Source organism: Sardina pilchardus, chromosome 7 (assembly GCF_963854185.1).
Source record: "Sardina pilchardus chromosome 7, fSarPil1.1, whole genome shotgun sequence".
Classification (NCBI taxonomy): domain Eukaryota; kingdom Metazoa; phylum Chordata; class Actinopteri; order Clupeiformes; family Clupeidae; genus Sardina; species Sardina pilchardus.
The window spans coordinates 4,760,691-4,773,571 of record NC_085000.1 but is presented as its reverse complement, the minus strand read 5'-3'; the positions used below and the strand labels follow the sequence as shown (position 1 = coordinate 4,773,571).

Here is a 12,881-nt window from a genome sequence, read left to right as displayed (position 1 = left end):
AAACAATTTTACCAGGGCATCAAATTCTAACACTGGGCCATGTGCAGTGTACTTAACATGTTGCTTAGCCGTGGGGACCCTTAATGAAATTATGGCCTTTGGTTTAAGTCTTAGAATGAAGGCGTGGATGGGGAGGAAAATAATCTAATCTGAACAAGGTACTTCTGTCAGGTCTTTTATTTGCCTGTAAGAGTCTGCAGATCCGGTTCCTCCTGTTATTTGGGATTTCTGCTAAACTGGTCTTACCAGGTCAAGCTGGAACTAATGTGCAATGGAGGAGGACTGCTCAAACCTGTTCTCCATGGTGGCGGTGGAGTGTGAGCGTTTATGTGTATCTATGTATTATGTATGTGTGTGTGTGTGTGTGTGTGTGTGTGTGTGTGTTGAATGATGATGTTGTGTTTGTGTAAGGCTTGCAAGGGCTTGTGGAAATCTCTTCCTTGTCTTTCCTCTACTCTGCAATTCTTGCGCTCACTCCCTCCCTTCGCTTCTCCGTTTCTGTCTCAGTGTTTGGCACTTAGGGGTCAATGGAGGTCCTTTATGACTGAGAACTTTGGACAAGGAGAAGATTTCATATCCTGAGGCACACTGTCAGAGGTGAGTGGTTTAACGGAACACATGTATTCCTGAGATAATTCATAGTGAGGTGTTATGGGTGTCACAGGCATGGATTTATTCAGGTATTATGTTGGATGCAACAATGAAGTTATGTTTGAGTGTGAATTTGTCATTTTCAAGTATGCACATTCTGTGACTGCAGTTTTGCTTTACTTTGTGATGTGATCACACTGTGTTTCATTGTGAGTGTTTAAATTGTTGGTATTGAATGAGATGAAAGGGATGGGAGTGGACTAGAAGTTTATATAAATGGTCTGTGTTGGTTCGACCGCAAAACACTTTTAGCCAGCAATATCCATTTCAAGATCAAGCGAGCAGATCTTGCTTATTTACACTTGGGATTTCATGATAATTTTTTACTACATTTTGACATAACACAAGATGGCTGGTCAATTCAGACTGGCTAGACAGCCATGGTCCACCGAGCGACATTAAAATAATGTCTTTCAGACTGTAATTGGAGCTGGTTACAGACACATTAGTTCTGCTTGAGAGATCCATGTGCCCGCACCTTCACCTTGTGCTCATTCACTCAAGTGGCTTCCACCAGTTTTCAGTTCCTGCTTCAGCCTTGACCGAAAGAATGTAGAATGTCACTTACTGTAAAAACAAAAGCCACCGACACCATAAATCAATAAATATGCACACACACACACTCATTCGCACACGTACAAAGATTTTAATTGTATTTCACAGAACCTAGTGTAACAGGGTGGTCAGGGCAAACGCCCAACACCCCATGTCTGAAGCCTGACTACGCCACCCTGGGGCCTAGCGCCTCAGGGAATCTTTAGGAGATTGAGACTTTTCTTGAAACAGAGCTGCACAGGTTCTATAAAGCATATGGAGACATGAATTCCGTAAATAAAGGATTTATTAAACACAAAAGACAACACAGACATTCTAACAAAGGGGGAGGAGGGCAACAAATGGCTGAGGCAGGCAGAGCTTGCCTGAGGGGGCAGGCTGATATCAAGGGTGACTATTTCCCACCAATTAAGTGGGAAATAAATACGTTTTTTCGATACAATTGGATTGAATGCTTCACTGGTTCAGAAGGCTTCAGTTCGCCATCACTATCGTACAGCTCTCCACAGCAAGCAACTCTCAGCTCACATGTGCAATTACACTAGTTCCCCAGCAGGTAAACATTAACCACAAGGACAAAACTAACACAAACAGAAACACTCAAAAAGATGGCATACCTGGGGGGTATTCCATCAACGCAGCTAACCGTAAATCGCGGCTAACTTTGATAAGCCTCGCTAATTTTAGAGAGAGTTCAGTTCCATTACTCCCGCTAACAGGAATCTCAGCTGAGTTGCTGGGGTAACATATGCTTCTGAACTAACCTGGTCGGTGGCAGGCTAACTGCCGAGCTAAATTTATCTGTGTTGCAAAAAAACCCACCAGTCGGAAAACGAGTCCCAAAAGTTGGTTCCGTCAACCTGTGCTTTCGTCACCTGTAGGCCTAGCCTACAACTTAGAAAGTAGAAGGAGAAACTTTTTTCCTGACAGTGTTGCAATCATTGATTAAGGCTACCTATTCGCTAGTTTCAAAGAATTTCTGAAAATTATGCAACTTACATTGTCTGAACTTGATCTGTGTGTGTGTTCCAAGGAATCTTGCGTCTCTACATAGAAGAAGTCTGTCGTGGTGTCATGCGCAGCGTGACAGGATATCAACCGAAGCATGTTTTGCGAGTTCTCGGGTTCGGTTCCCATGCGATGAATTTATATTGGCTATGTTAACACATTAATATTGCCATGTTTAGTTATAGGCCTACTCTTTAATGAAAGGCATCACTATTGGGTCATGTACAGCTTGTTCAGTGACAGTAGGCAGGCTGTCAGTGGGCTATACGATGAGGCAGCTTATTCTGTAAAGGCTATAATAATTAAAACCGCTTCATATAGTCTATTGATTAGGCCTATAGTTTCGGATATCAAACCAACTATATTACACAAATTAAATTAGGCCTATGAAATGACATTGAAAGCCAAATTGCCTTTCAGATAATTATATTTCACAAACACTTTGGCAGAACTATATGCTTATGGGAGACAATAGGTTTTCTCCCAATACTCCCAGGACAATACTAATTTATTTTATGACCACCGAAAAAATATTTTAGAGTGAACCCTTTTAATCTACAAAAGTCATCAATGTTGAATAGCCTAGCTGCCAAAGTTGTTTTGAGTTTAAATAGCCTACTTATTCACTCGTTTTGTTCAGAGTGAAGACAATCAAAGTCCCAATTCAAACCATCATAATTACTGTTAGCGATTTACAGTAGGCCCACGATTTCGTTATTCTCCTTTTTAGGCAACTAGGCCTACTGTATCTATTTTTTTCTCTCGTGTTCAATTTGATTACTTCCGATGAAAATCCTGTAGATGGCGCTTGTAAATCGAACTGAAATCTTCTAGTTTGCCTTAATTTTACGACATGCATCCTCTTTTCGTCAATCTATGGTTTTGGTCTACTTTTCTACCTCGTGCACGAGCAGACATGAAGCTGATTGTAGCCTCGTTTGAATAAACGAGGGCAAGATGCAGCTAACTTGAGTTAATGGAACGGCTTTAGCTTCAAGTGGAAGTCTACACTAGTTCAAGCCAGGCTATTTCTGTTGAGCGCCGCCTTGTTTAGCGAGGTTGATGGAATACCCCCCTGGTGGGGGCCCGTTGCACAAAAGCAGAATTAAGATATCCGGGATAAGTTACTGAGCTGCGATCACTGAATCCAAAACATGTGCATACCGGCTTTTTTGGTTGCACAAAGACCAATCCAGGATAAGCAGACACGGATTCATCAAGCCAGGTGTAAGTTATCCGGTATGTGTGCGCGTTCTCGTTTCTCCCCAAATAACTCACGGTAGGGATAAAAAAAGACGCGAAAAATAGCGTCTTGCACACAAAGTGAATAACCGCTTTTGATATAGACTAACAACGAGGTAAAGTTTTACTTTTTTGGATGGGGGATCATGATTATTTCTGTTACATAGCGGGAGTAGGTGTGGCAGATCAACTGAATGCAAATTTACGTATGCACCCACGTGTGTGAGAGCTTCCTTGTCTCGGCACGCAACGTCATTAGGAAGCGTTTTGCCACCGCAAAGATGCACAAAGTATCTTAATTTGTCTTAAAAGCCGAATTAGTTCAAAACACCTTCGAAAAATGTCCCCTCCACTTCCAATCAACTACTACAGCAGCCTATTCATCAAACATCTGTCTAAAAAGAAGCAAACAACGAGTAGGCTATGTTATTAATTATAAGCTAGGCCACCATAATTTAAATGACATCCATATGGTATTAGGCAGACATTCTGCTGTGTTTTGCGAGTAAATGCATGTTGCAAATAATATATAAATGGAATCTAGCTCTTTAAAAAAAATCACGTGGAGGTCTCATTTGAGTGACAGCTAGCTGAACCAATCAGATTATGTAATTACCATTAGAATCAACTTATCTTGGCTGTGAGCCTGAGGGGTATTTCACAAAACCTAGATAAGGGATTAAGCCGGGATTTTTTGGTTATCCTGGATGAACTTACCCTCGACTCGGTTTCACAAAAGAGATGCTACATAAGTTGCCATGGGAATTTATTCTCTGAAGCTAGCCTGCTCCCGACCAGGCTAACAGCCAAGATAAGTTAATTCTAATGGTAATTACATTATCTGATTGGTTCAGCTAGCTGTCATTCAAATCAGACCTGCATGCGATTTTTGAAAGAGCTGTATTCCATTTATATACTATTTGCTACTTGCATTTACTCGCAAAACACAACAGAATGTCTGCCCAATACCATTTAGATATCATTTAAATTATGGTGGCCTTATAATTAATTACAAAATCGTTGTTTGCATCTTTTTTGACTGACGTTTGATGAATAGCCTACTGTAGTAGTTGATTGGAAGTGGAGGGACATATTTCGAAGGTGTTTTCAACTAATTTGGTTTAAAGACAGAATAAAGTATATTAGGGCTGGGACTCGATTAAAAAAATTAATCTAATTAATTAGAGGCTTTGTAATTAATTAATCGAAATTAATCGCATTTTAATTGTATATAAATATATGACCTGAGAACAGTGAGAAGTATTTTTTTTTCACATGGATTTTTAGTATAGCCTACTATTGGATAATGACTGAATACATAGGCCTAAGCTTAAGCAACAAAAATATTGTTTATTAATAAGTCCAACAGACCAGTGCAATTTTTGCCATAAAGTGTAGCAATACCATATTTAGAAATAGTACATTTTCAGAAATTCATGTAGCCTATAGATAGGTAGACTATAAACTAGAGAGGTAAACTATAATACTGTGATATCCTGTTAATTGTGTCACCTGTTAGTTGAGTTCATGAAATTGTTGTGTCCCTTTAAGGGAAACTGGGGGGCGGAGTTTACGTGTGTGCGTGTGTGCTTGTATGCGGTTTTGAGTGTGAAGTTTCTTTTAGGTCTATGAAAGTTGGACATGGAATTAAGTGCGGTGGATTACTGTTATAAGCGTGAGTTGTGGCTGTAACAGCAACTCGGTTGCTATTTGTTTAATAAATAAAGCTCAGAGGTTTCCCTCAAGTCAAGTGTCTGGAGTATCACAATACTTTGTCCACGCTAACAGCTAGCTGCTTTATGTTTTGCACTGAGGTGATACCTGCGGTGATACGTCCTTGTTGCATAGGTTGCACACAACCATGCTCTTATCTACGCTTCCATCCGTTCGTTTTTTGTAACAACATTTCCCATCCACGGGGCCAACCAACGCGGTCACATCAGCTTCTTTGTTCATGTTCACTGTGCCACTGTGGTTTGTTTTGTCTGAACCGAACTCATGCACGTTACTTGGTGCTCCAGTATAATCGGTCCGTCTGAAACTCATCCAGTGAGAAACGTTCCGCGGTGCAAAAATAAATAGGCATACAATTAAAATGCGTCAATTTTTTTAACGCATTAATGTTTGTGTAATTAATTAATCGTAATTAACGCGCTAAAGTCCCGGCCCTAAAGTATATATATAGTCATACTTTGTGCATCTTTGCGGAGGCAAGCGCTTTCTAATGACGTTGCGTGCCGAGACAAGGAAGCTCTCACACGTGGGTACATACGTAAATGTGCATTCAGTTGGTCTGCCACACCTACTCCCGCTATGTAACAGAAATAATCATGATTCCCCATCCAAAAAAGTAAAACTTTACCTCGTTGTTGTCTATATCAAAAGCGGTTGTTAACTTTGTGTGCAAGACACTATTTTCTGCGTCTTTTTTATTCCAACCGTGAGTTATTTGGGGGAGAAACGAGAACGCGCACACATCCCGAATAACTTACACCTGGCTTGACATAGACGCTCCTGTTCATCCTGGATTGGCGTTAGTGAAACGAGTTTAGCAAGGATGACTAGAGAACGCTATGTCAAACCTGGCTTTATCGATTATCTTGGATGTCTTAATTCTGCTTTTGTGAAATACCCCTCTGGTCAGGAGCAGGCTAGCTCCACAGAATAAATCGCCATGGTAACTTATACCATAACATATCCTGCTGCCCCCTATCCCGCTTTTGTGCAACTGGATCACGGATAAATTGAGCCAGGATAACCAAGATATCCCGGGTTAATCCCTTATCCTAGTTTTGTGCAATAGGCTGGTGGAAGGCTCTGGTCTGCTTGCACACACACCTTCTCGCAGCAGAGCCTGCATTGTTGCAAGCCACCAAGCTCTTAAATAGGCTGCACTTGGGCCAGTTAACCAATCAAGGTCACTGCTCCGCCCCTCTTTAGCCAGGCAGGCCAGAGGGAAGACACAGGGCTAGCAGTCACCCCGTGTTCACACTAGGTGCATTCGAGTTCGGAAACGGCTGACTTCGGCTGGCTGCATACGTCAACGAGAGCTTGAGTGTCACCGGGAGGGGCGAAAGTTTTAGACGCAGATGGTCCCGAACACGATTTTGCAAATTTGACAGACGTGATTCGCGTGAGACTTCGCGGGAGATATCGCAGAATTTGTGTGCATTAAATACAGTATTTAACTTTCATTCTTACTCATTAAAATGAGCATGATGACTGTCGAAATAAATTGATATGAAGTAGCCTAGTTTAAATAAACCACTGTTGTCATACAGTTAACAGGCCTGCATTGTAGCACATTAATTAACTCATTGGCTGCCAGCCATTTTCAGTGCAGAGCGCTCCATACTGCCAGACGTTTTACAACATTTTGACCGTTTTTCCAAGATCCACCGAACGGTGAGATTTATGACTATGTAAACACCAAAGGTACCAAATGAAAGAGTAGACTCTCTTCTTTTACCAGGAAAAATCGGTTTGTTTCTATCGTTTTCCGTTCTTTAGTAATCGTCAGTAGAACATGGGTTGGTTATGCTAAAATCACCTGTTTTTGACCAAAAAATGGAGAAAACGATCTTTTTGTGAAAATCAACTTTTTAACGTTAGCGTTTCAGTAGTATGTCAACCACGATTGCACTGTTATCTCGTCAGTCTCGTCAAGGTTGCTAGGGACTCTGATGGTCGCTAAAGACTCTGAACAGGACGGTAGACTTAGCAAGCTAGCACTAGCAAAGTTGTTGTTAGTCTATATAGCAATATTCAATGTAAATGCATCATACCGTTCACATGTTTTCCATCCTTGATGTAAGAAGTAAGCATATTTATTCGCTGGATCACGTGCAAACTAGATCCACTGTGGTCGATCTTCAGTTTGTTAGCTTGCATCTTGCATGTTGCATCTCTGCATGTTGGCAGATACTAACCATCCAAATGGCACTGCTGCCATCTAGCGGCTCGGATCGCTAGTACAGTCTGTTTACAAGCCTGAAACCATGCCAGATCGTTCCCAAGCCCACCCAGGAGCCCTCCCCATTGAAAAACGCAATTGACGTCTATAGACGTCAATGGCAGTCAAGGTATGTGTCTAAAATGACGTTTAAAGACGTCAATGGCAGTGAATGAGTTAAAGGAGCCATATGTAGGATTTTGGCCAAAACGAGTACTGCAATTACTTTCAAAATACTATAGAGCGGTGAATCGCCTCCCCCTCCCCTCTGAGTCACGGTTGCCAGCCAGGCATGGACTGGCCATAGGGCATACCGGGCAATGCCCGGTGGGCCGACGCATATATTTGGGCCGAGGCTGTCAATTTAATTAAAAAAAATATTAGGCTGATTTATATAGCGTACGGCCACAACGGTAGCGAATCGCGGCCCATTGGTTGACTGCCTTAATGGACATTGGGCTAGTCCAATGAAATCTCAGGGCCCTCCCTATCTCCCTCCCGGCCTCATCTCCCTCTTGACTGGAGTTTGAGACCGTTCGTATATGAAAATGTACGAAGACAAACCACAAAAGCGCAAGGGAGGCGCAGAGAAGTTGCGAGATAAAAGGCAAAAGCCTACAAGTGGATGCAGCAAAAATGTGCTAAAATTACAGAAATGTTTGCCACCACAAGTTCAAACAGGGCCGTCGTATAGCAGCAGTGCAGAAGCAGCACCGAGTGCAGGCTTCAGAGAGGCACATGCGAGTGTGCAACAGAGTTACACAGAGGAAGGAGTAGCTATTCAAATTGATTCGGAGGAGGAGGAAGAGGTGAGAGACGTGACCCAGCAGGGACAGATTGAGGAGGAGGCCAGAAAAGCTACTGTGAGGCAGGTAAGAAGTAGCCGAAATGTTGGCTGAACTTTTTGGGCGCACAACGAACAATTAAAAGTTTGAAATCTGCGACTGCTTCTTCCCCTTGCTTCTTTTAGACGTATTAACCTGCCTACTATGTAGGATTCAGCACCCAGTTAAGCAAAACAAAGTTTTATAGTGTGAGCGCGTCTTTTTGTGTGGTTTCTGTGTAGGCCTACCCCTCTCGCATGCATTTGAATAGCGATACCCATTAAATTAACGAGCTGTCGGCTCGCCATCAACCTTCTGAAATCTTAAGACAGTCACGATTGGTCGAAATTGTTGTCAATCTTGACGCAGTACAACAAGCAAACTATCACATTTCTTTGCGACAAGCAGACACCCATACACACAGACATGCAGTCAGACGCATGGAATGAAACAGGAATGGTGATAGCCCATGGAATTAACAATGAAAATGTTTTGGGATGTGTAGCCTATACATCTTCACTAAATAGTATCAAGGTGAATTGTTGGCTAAAACTGTGCAAATGCTCAACATAAATTATAGCAGGTTTTATTTAGTGAAGCATTTAATAGCATGAGTTTTGTGCACAACCTCATCCTTGCTGGTTTAAAGGTCACTCTAGTGTGTGTGTGTGTGTGTGTGTGTGTGTGTGTGTGTGTGTGTGTGTGTGTGTGTGTGTGTGTGTGTGTGTGTGTGTGTGTGTGTGTGTGAGAGTGTGTGTGAGAGAGAGTATAATAATAATTAATATTTTTTTAGCAAGGGTAGGCTAGCCTACTCGCTTCCATGCAGGCTACTGCGGTTTGCTTAAATATTTTTTACACACAAAACAGTAATTTTGAAAGACAAACAAATTTTCCATGACAGAGATGAAGCAACGGAATTGTGTTGGCAAAGATGTTGGTAGTCTATTGTGGGGTTTTGTTAAGCAATGTCTATGAAATTGACTGTCGAAACAATAAAGTACTTAGAAGTGTTAGAGTTAAGAGCTTGAGTTACAGTAAAAAGTTAGCTTACAGTTTATCCTGCAAACTTAAGAAATGGGCAAATCTAATTTGGGCAACAAAGCCTATACACACTTTCTCAGTAGGCCACATATGCACACTCCTCTCAGTATGCTTTACCTTCCTGTCACTACTATGTGCAGCCTGTTTTTCTCAAATTGATTTTGGATATTGTTTTTGAACTGAACATGTGTTATAGCATGTGTACATCAAGGCAATTAAGTTACTTATTTTATGCTGAGTTATGTTGGCTATTTTATTGCCATACACTTACTTGTCATGAAGCTGGTTTACTTTATTGGTTTGGAAATTAAAAAGTATCTTCTGATGTAACAAACTACTTTAGTGAAATGTATAACTTCAACATTTAGTCTTTAGGTAGCTTTTGTGTAGTTAAGCTTCATTTAATATAGAGCAGCTGGTAACTTGCCCATCACTGCCCTCATATTAATATGTTTTTTAAACAGTCAACAAATAATGTCTGCCTTTGTCTGAAATTAGAAATTGGCAGCCAAATGATAAACAAGTGTAACATAAAAAGCACACACAGAAGGAGGAGCAGAATTGACTCTGAACTGAAGCAGCCTAAATGTATAACTTTTTTCCTACCTGGTATAAATGTCCTCATCGGAGCTCTTGGAACTTTCTAGTAACGACAACTCCTCCAGTCGCTTCTGTAGCTGATGGCCTGCTGCTGTGCTGAAATTTTCTCGCATGCCAGATCCAAAACTGAAGGTTCAGGATAGTCGTGACACCTCAAAGACACGCTGGCATCGATCAGCTCCTCGTCCTCCCCTTGCCGCTGTGTCCTCTGCCATACGCTTTGCCGAGCGACCGACAGGCTGAAGTTGTTTTCAGGCGAACAACACGGGTTTCAAACAGCGTCGGCCCCTTCAGTTATATCTCCCGACATAAAATGCCGACTGCAGACCGTAGAGTGTCTTCGTATCACGAAATTATCACGCATAATGTTTCGGACCCATATCGATCTGGCAGACTCAAGGCCCCATCATCCCCAGACACAGCATCTCAGCATTAAAACTGCTGAGCGGATGTTGCCGGTTTTGATTTATTAATCATCGTGACATTTTAATGAAGACAAATACAGGAACGTTTTAGTCAAAAATCAGAATTGTACTATAATTAGCCCAATTTCACAGTTACTTCAGAGGAGATCACCTACCGCTGCAGGTAACTAGCGTTGCAATGTGCGGAAGTGAAAAGCGGAAGTTCTGAATTCTGTTTTCCGGTTCGAACGTTGATTGTTCCACACAGAGCCTAATAGGTTCGTTTGTGCACGATTGTGCAGGCAAAATAAACATTTGTGCACAAACGTTTTTAAGGATATTAGCCTAAACTTTAACTTCGTGACCTGTGGGGTGTCCTACGAAGCAAGTTAGACAAATCTAGGTTATCTAGACATATCGAGGCTGCACAAAGCCTCAACTCGGGTATTAAGTTAAGTGATCCTACGACAGCAGGTATGTGATAAATTTGTCAAACTAGGCTTTCAGCTCAGATCTGTGCGCGTTCTCGTGGTTGGGGTGATTTTGACCAATCGGGAAACGTGGAGACGCACAAGACAGCCTAGGTTTAAAAACGATTACTTCCGCATTTATGAGCGGTAGCGAAATCTAGGGTGGTCTTTTTTAGTGTCTAACCTATAACATCAAAAAATCGATGGTCATCAGATATTGTATGGCATGCATGTCCATAGTAGTGACATATTTGCACGCACAACATAGTTAAAAGCGCCTTCGAGATTCAAAATGTTTGCAGAGGCGGGGCTGGACTTGTTCAAAGTATGACAGATTAGCACATGTGAGATAACTTCGTTTCTCAAGATAATGGATTGGTTAGAATTGGTAAGAGGGCGGTGATATTTCACGATTTGAGCTATAACTAAGCACATAACCCGCTCCCGACCAGGGGCCTATTTCACAAAACCAGAGTAAGTAGATCCAAGATAAGTGACGACACACGCGGTTGACCAAGCCTGGTCAAAGTAAACATGCTAAATACGTTTCACTAATGCTGAGCGCAGATGAGTTGAGGGGGCTAGGTCAAGACAGGTGTAAGTTATTCGGTATGTGTGCGCGTTCTCGTTTCTCCCCCAAATAACTCACGGTGGGAATACAAAAGACGCGAAAAATAGCGTCTTGCACACAAAGTGAACAACCGCTTTTGATATAGACTAACAACGAGGTAAAGTTGTAATTTTTTGGATGGGAATCATGAGTATTTCTGTTACATAGCGGGAGTAGGTGTGGCAGATCAACTGAATGCAAATTTACGTATGCACCAATGTGTGAGAGCTTCCTTGTCTCAGCACGCAACGTCATTAAGAAAGCTCTTTGCCACCGCAAAGATGCACAAAGTATGTCCTATATTATCTTAATTTGTCTTAAAAGCCGAATTAGTTGAAAACTCCTTCGAAAAATGTCCCCTCCACTTCCAACCAACTACTACAGTAGGCTATTCATCAAACGTCCGTCAAAAAAGAAGCAAACAACAAGTATGTTATTAATTATAAGGCCACCATAATTTAAATGACACCCATATGGTATAGGCAGCCATTCTGCTGTGGATTGCGAGTAAATACAAGTAGCAAATAATATATTTATAAATGGAATACAGCTCTTTGAAAAAATCGCATGGAGGTCTGATTTGACTGACAGCTAGCAGAACCAATCAGATAATGTAATTACCATTAGAATTAACTTAGCTTGGCTGTTAGCCTGGTCGGGAGCAGGCTAGCTTCCAAGTATAAATTCCCATGGTAACTTATATGTGATCTCTTCTGTGAAACCAAGTCAAGGCTATGTTCATCCAGGATAACCCAGTAAGCCTGTCTAAATCCCCTATCTTGGTTTTGTGAAATACCCCCCAGGTTTGGTTGCGAGCATAAGACACCATGGTGATACAGCGACGCTAAAACAAATCCACTTTCGTATGACAGCATACCCTGGTTTTGAGCGCAACATACCTCGCTAAGCCACTAATCGAGCTTCGTAGGACACCCCACCGGGGTCACTCGCCAGCAATAACGCTAATAACACAAGAAACAGTGCACAAATGTTCACACGAGTTTCAGCATGGACTTGTGACAAGCTGCTTTACACTGACAGTGCATGTCGATATGTCTTAGTTTGAGACTGATGGACAAGATAGGCTACAGCATTCATTCATTCATTCACTTAACAACATTTTTGCAATATGAAGCACCAGCATAAACACACAGGATATCGCAGTCTTCTTTTGTTATGCTCCACACAGCAGACAGATGTGTACTCTTTCCGACACTTTTAAGACGAGGCTATTTTTGGACATGTTGCGGGAGACATAACGAGCCGATTGATCTGACTATAATTTTTATTTTATTGATGATGTCAGCAGAGCCAGCTTCTATAAGCCATCGTGTGGTGTGCATGATGAACGAACCTTATCCATATGCCAAGAGGTGGACATGCGTAAGGCGTGTGTTAAATATCCCTTTCAGTGCGAATGCAATCCACCTCTTGGCAATAAGGTTCGTTCATCATCATGCACACCACACGATGGCTTATAGAAGCTGGCTCTGCTGACATCATCAATAAAATAAAAATTATAGT

The 12,881-nt window shown here is 41.8% G+C and overlaps 1 protein-coding gene across 2 annotated transcripts in view; it reads left to right on the top strand.

The window, feature by feature from the left end:
* Nucleotides 1-272: 272 nt before the first annotated feature.
* The window catches only part of rbbp8l (retinoblastoma binding protein 8-like), a 56,800-nt gene continuing 44,191 nt past the window's right edge, over nucleotides 273-12,881 (top strand). Inside the window, exons 1-2 of one of the 2 annotated variants that reach the window (XM_062540382.1) lie at nucleotides 273-317; nucleotides 508-597. The gene's annotated coding sequence lies outside the window, so the exon portion shown is untranslated. Of the gene's footprint in view, nucleotides 318-373; nucleotides 598-12,881 lie in introns of those variants that run through there. The other variant, XM_062540381.1, reaches the window with a different exon arrangement.